Source organism: Hemitrygon akajei, chromosome 7 (genome assembly GCF_048418815.1).
Source record: "Hemitrygon akajei chromosome 7, sHemAka1.3, whole genome shotgun sequence".
Classification (NCBI taxonomy): Eukaryota; Metazoa; Chordata; class Chondrichthyes; order Myliobatiformes; family Dasyatidae; genus Hemitrygon; species Hemitrygon akajei.
The window spans coordinates 142,919,177-142,925,463 of record NC_133130.1 but is presented as its reverse complement, the minus strand read 5'-3'; the positions used below and the strand labels follow the sequence as shown (position 1 = coordinate 142,925,463).

Genomic DNA, 6,287 nt, shown 5'->3' with positions numbered 1-6,287 from the left:
TATCAGTGCTTTCCCAATTCTGCTCACCAAGCCTGGAATTTCTATCAGTGAAGTGCCGTCCATTTTACCTATCACGGGAGATAACGGGGTCATTTTGGTAGCAGTATACATTCCACCTCAGGCCAATGTCAATCAGGCTTTAGACGGTCTGAGCACTGGGTCAAGATGTACGAAAGTCTTGAAAACAGTCACTAAGCACTTACCATTAAACAAATCACTTGCAGTACCAGAGGAAACAACACACTGGACTATTGTTACACCACCATCAATAATACCACCTGTGCTATTCCACGCCCACACTTTGGGAAGTCTGATTACCTGGCTGTCCTTCCACTCCCTGAGTATCGACAGAGACTGATGACTGCAGCACCAGTAGTGAGGACCAGGAAGATATGGACAAGGGAAGCACAGGAGCGCTTACAGGACTGCTTTGAATTGGTGGACTGGACAGTATTCAGGGATTCATCTACGAAACTCGTTGATCATGCTGCAGTTGTTACCAACTTCATTAAAACCTGTGTGGATGAGTGTGTGCCTGTAAAGTCTTGCCGAACATTCCCAAACCAAAAGCGGTGGATGAACCAGGAGGTACGTTATCTGCTGAAAGCTAGACCTGTGGCATTGAAGGCTGGCAACACAGGTCTGTAGCAGAAAACCAGGTTATGACCTGCAGGGGGTTATTTCAAGGGTGAAGAGATGATTTTGATCCGGGTTGGAGGGGACATTGGATGTACGACAACTCTGGCGGGGTTTGCAAGACATTACTTCCTACAAAGCGAAACCCAATAACGTGAATGGCAGCAATGCTTCACTACCGCATGAACTGAACACCTTCTATGCCCGCTTTGAAAGGCAGCATATAGCCCTATTGTACCCAGTGACCCTGTGATCTCTGTCTTGCAGGCCGATGTTAGACTATTTAAAGACAGTCTAGAGTGAACCCTCACAATGCAGAATGTCCAATGGAGTACCTGGTGAGGCTCTGTAAACTTGTGCCAACCAGTTGGCGGGAGTATTCAAGGACACTTTCAACCTCTCACTGCGACGGGCAGAGTTCCCATTTGCTTCAAAAAGGGAACAATTATACCAGTGCCAAAGAAGAATAATGTGAACTGCTTTAATAATTATTAGCCAGTAGCACTCACATCTACAGTGATGAAATGTTTTGAGAGGTTGGTCATGACTAGACTGAACTCCTGCCTCAGCGAGGACCGGGAGCCACTGCAATTTGCCTATCAGCAAAATTGTCAATGGCAGAGGCAATCTCAATGGCTCTTCACGTGGACTGAGATCACCCGGACAATACAAACACCTATGTCAGGATACTATTCATCGACTATAGCTCAGCATTGAACACCATCATTCCCAGAAGTTAAAGAACCTGGAACTCTGTACCTCCCTCTGCAATTGGATCCTCAACTTCCTGACTGGAAGATCAAAATCTGTGCAGATTGGCAGTAAGATATCCTCCTCGCTGACGATCAACACTTGTGCAACTCAGGGATGTGTACTTACCCACTGCTCTACTCTTTATATACACATGACTGTGTGCTTAGGCATAGCTCAAATACCATTATCAATTTGCTGATTATACAATTATTATTGGTACAATCTCAGATGGAGACAAGTGGCCATATATGCTAACTAGTGGAGAGGTGTCGCAGCAACAACCTTGCACTCAGCATCAGTAAGACAAAAGAGCTGATTGTGGACTTCAGGAAGGGCAAGATGAAGGAACACATACCAATCCTCATAGAGGGATCAGAAGTGGAGAGAGTGAGCAGTTTCAATTTCCTGGGTGTCAAGATCTCTGAGGACCCAACATATTGATGCAGCTATAAAGAAGGCAAGACATCAACTGTACTTCATTAGAAGTCTGAAGAGATTTGGTATGTAAACAAAAATAATCAAAAACTTCTATAGATGTACCGCAGAGAGCATTCTTACAGACTGTATCATTGTTGGGTCTGGGTGGGGGGGGGGGGTTGTGGGGTGGGGGGCTACTGCACAGGACTGAAAGAGGCTACAGAGGGTCATAAATGTAGTCTTTTCCATCTTGGGTACTAGCCCACAAAGTATCCAGGACATCTTCAGAGAGCCATGTCTCAGAAAGACAGCATCCATTATTGGGGACTTACGCATGCACTTTTCACACTGTTATGGTCAGGTAGGGGTACAGAAGCCTGAAGGCACACACTCAGCGATTCAGGAACAGCTTCTTCCCTTCTGCCATCCGATTCCTAAATGGACATTGAACCGGTAAACACCACCTCACTCTTTTAACATATATTATTTCCGTTTTTGTACGATTTGTAATCTATTCAGTATACGCATACTGTGATTGATTGATTGATTGATTTCTTCTATAGTATGTACTGCATTGAACTGCTGCTGCTCAGTTAGCAAATTCCACGACACGTGCCGGTGATAATAAACCAGTTTCTGATTCTGAAATCCACGCAACTCACACAAGCTGTTAGAGGAATACAGAGACCAGGCAGCATCTACGGAAAAGAGTACAGTCGACGTTACAGGCAGGGACCATTTGGAAGGACCCTTCGAATGTCAACAGTACTCTTTTCCAGAGATGCTGCCTGGCCTGTGAGATCCTCCAGCACTTTGTTGGTGCTCATTACAGTGAGAGACCAAAGCTGCAGCAGGGCGGAACGGACACAAGTTACCCCGGTGCAGTTGTCAACGTCAATAACAGGAGCCAAAAGTAGCAACGAATTCTCAGGGAAAAATGGGGAACAATTGTTTAATGCACTTATTTTTTAATTATTTTAAAATTGCTTTACTTAGATTATATAAGCACACAGGTAAGGAAGAAAGCTGAGGTGTTTAGGAGTCTCGGACTCGCACTGAGCCATGAGCAGAGATTTCGAACTGAGCAGCAGAAATTTCACTTGTTAAAGCATCATCGGCAATTCCTTATTGTCAGCACACGTAGATGAGCAGACAGTGTTGTAGTTCAGAGTTTCAGCATTCATTAAACGGTCCTTCTCTCAGAGGTGAATGGGGTGATGCACCATCAATAACTCTGAGACGTGGGTTAAGGTAGTCTTTTATTGGCTGGAAGAAAGCAAAAGCAGCAAGTGACCATCATACAACATACTGGAGACTGAGGAAGAGTCTGTGGCTCCAATCGCCTTTATACCGGGGTCTGTGGGAGGAGCCGCAGGAGCAGTCAGCGGGGGGGGGGGGGGGGGGGGGGCGTGTCCAGGCAGGAATATGTAGTTCACCACAATGGGGTCAATTAAACTGCGACAGTGACAAAACAAATGAGTTAACTCTCCTATTGCATTTTTGTTTTGTATTACACCACAACGGAACGTGTTTGAAAGTTGCAATGAGAAGGGAAGTGTAAGCCGAGTGGCCACAGACCCATCAGTGTAATAATACGCTGCAGACCAACAATGCTATGGTAGTGATCGATCTAGTCAATTGCCCACAGCTGCTCTCGGAGTTATTCCTCTTTGATCCAAGGTGGATGACCTCAGACTTTGCCACATTGCCTTCCATCTGAATGAGCTTTGCCCAGGAACGACCTCTATCAGTGTTCTGTTCCTAGCTATTCCACCCTCCAATAACTGATTCCTTTGCCCCATAACTTGCTGCGTTCCCTACGCATTTACCCTTCGGTAAATATTTGAATGAAATGTTCAGCTCCGGGTTTGAGGAACTGAGTATTTCCATTACTTACCAGAAGGTCAGTTGATCACTTAGCCAGAAGAATCTTTTTGTCGTATGGTTCATTTAATGTAGTTTCTGAAACAAGGGATAATATTATCTATTTGACTAATTCAATTTAGAGTCTTTTCTGAAGTTGCATTTTCTTTAATCGATGAGCCGGACACTTGCATTTCTGGAGATATCTCTAGTTTGTCTGGACTACTTTATACACCGCGGTAGCATATGAGCAAACACTACAACTTCCTTGCGTGATCTCGAATCGAAAAATGACCCGCTGACAATCTGAGTCATCACAAGGTTCCGACATTGCTACCATCAGTCACGGACTGAGAGCTTCTTGCCCGTGTGTAAAGGAGAAAGTAGATCTGTGTTGAACAGGAGTTCAGTTCCTGTAACAGTAACGTAGAAAAGGGACTGGAAACTTCCAGAAGTGAAAACATCCCAGTTCCCATGATAACGTTACCAATGTCTCCTCTCCATGTTTCTGTGAAACTTACAGTGGGCTCATTACTCAGACAACATGCACACAGAACCCTATCACCCATCAGCCAACGAACACCACTCCCTGAACTCCAGTTACCCTCGATTAGAGTGGATCCATTCCCCAGTATCAAGTGCATTCCAGAAATCTCCAGTCCTGTCGTGATGCTGATCTCCATTGCCCCAAATGTCCATCCTTAATCCTCACATCCCTGTCAATATTCATTCAATCAAATTTCAAAAGAAATACTTACTGAATTCCTTTATGACTTCCTTTAAAAAATCAGTCCACTTTCCACGTTTCTGCAGCTGTTCTTCTGTTGGCCAATGAAATGAGGGACAATGTGAGATGACCCACATTAGTGTTCAGAGTTCTGTATTTGCTACACGGTCACTGTGTGTCACTGAGCACTGGGGTTTGCACAGTAACGAAGCAAATTTCGAGCCACACTGACATCAGAAAATAGATGCTTTTCATTTCATTTCATTCTTCCTTTAGCAGAATCTTTAAATAAAACACCAGAGTAGGCCCTAGAATACCAGTGTGTTCCACTCTTAACTAGCCCCCTTCCCCCAGTGCAGGGATCAGTTCAGGGGCATTTCAGGATGGAGAAGAAATGCTGACGTTGCTCTCTGTGTCACCTGGCGTCAATAAACAAAACTGATGCACCTGAAGATTCCGTATTCTGCCCAGACCAAAGATCACAACTGGACCAGGAGGAGACTGCTCAGCCCCTCACCCATTCAGTGGGGTCCAGGCAGCCCGTGCATCTCACTCCCCACAGATTGAACTAACAAGATGCAACTGACGTCACTCTCAGGATCAATCTAATCCAGCTTCCTTCCTCACAACATTCAACATAGAACATAGAACAGTGTATGCTCTTTCACCCACAATGTTGGGTAGCCATTTTATCCTGCTCCAAGATTAATCTAACCCTTCCCTCCCACATAGCCGTCCATTTATCTCCCATGCATGTGCTTATCTAACAGTCTCTTAAATGTCCTTAATTCTGATACCCCTTCCATCACACCTAGCAGAACCTTTCCTCCGATCACCTGAGACTATGGATGGTCCCTCATATTAGCCTTTTGGCCAGGGGACAATGTCTCTGTATATCCACCTGACGTTGCCTCCTATCATTCTAAACTTGTCTATCAATTCACCACTCATCCTTCTTCACTCCAAAGAGAAAAACCCTGGATTGCTGAACCTATCCACAAAACACATGCTCTCCAAACCAGGGTGCATCCTGGTAAATCTCCTCTGCACCCTCCCTAATGCACTAACATCATTTACATAAGGAGGGATCCTGAACTGAACATAATATTCCAATTCCAAACTGATTGAATTCATCCATCACTTCTCAGCCCAGCTCAGTATCCGATCAATGTCCTGTTGTAATTGGCACAACTTTCATTACTACTCCACCAAACTTTGTATCATCTAGGAATTGAGGAATCTACCCTTTCTACCTCCCTCTGCTTTCTGGAGAAACACAATTCTGAATCCACACAACCAAGTTTCACTGTAGTTCATGATTCCTGATTTTCTAAATGGAGTCTACAATGAGAAACCTGATACAAACACATCACTAAAATCCATATACAACAATCCAGCCCACTGTTCTATCTTCGATCAATGTGTTTCGTCACTTCCTCAAAGAATTCAGACAGGCCTCTGATATTCAACATGCCCACACAAACTCATGTTGACCATCCCTAATCAGACTATGTTTCTCCAAATTCTCCAGCACGTCGTCTTTCTTAACATTGACATATTCTGGCATATCAGCCTGTTCAACAATCAAGTATGTGATGAATATATTTGATTACAAATATTCATTAAGAATTGCCTCTCTCTCTTTGGACTCTCAGCACACGTTTCTTCTATCCATGATGCTCTACATTCCCTCTCTACATTCCCTCCTGTTTATTGTGCTATGTCTGATTTTGCTTCTTAGTTCTGTATATTTGTCCTGTTTCCTCCTGTATTTCTCTTTCATCCTCCTGATGGTCAACATACCTTGTCAACCATGGTTCCTTCACCCTATGATCGTTTCCCTGCGTTAATGGGACAAAGCTATCCAGAATCCCATTCTGTCAATCACCCA

At 44.3% G+C, this 6,287-nt stretch overlaps 1 long non-coding RNA gene across 1 annotated transcript; it reads right to left on the bottom strand.

Moving 5' to 3' along the window:
• Positions 1–2,730: 2,730 nt before the first annotated feature.
• Positions 2,731–3,761, bottom strand: LOC140730077 (uncharacterized). Its single transcript, XR_012099508.1, has 2 exons — positions 3,704–3,761; positions 2,731–3,072 (listed from the first exon to the last, which is right to left on the bottom strand). It is a non-coding gene; the product is annotated as an uncharacterized lncRNA (long non-coding RNA).
• Positions 3,762–6,287: the final 2,526 nt, after the last annotated feature.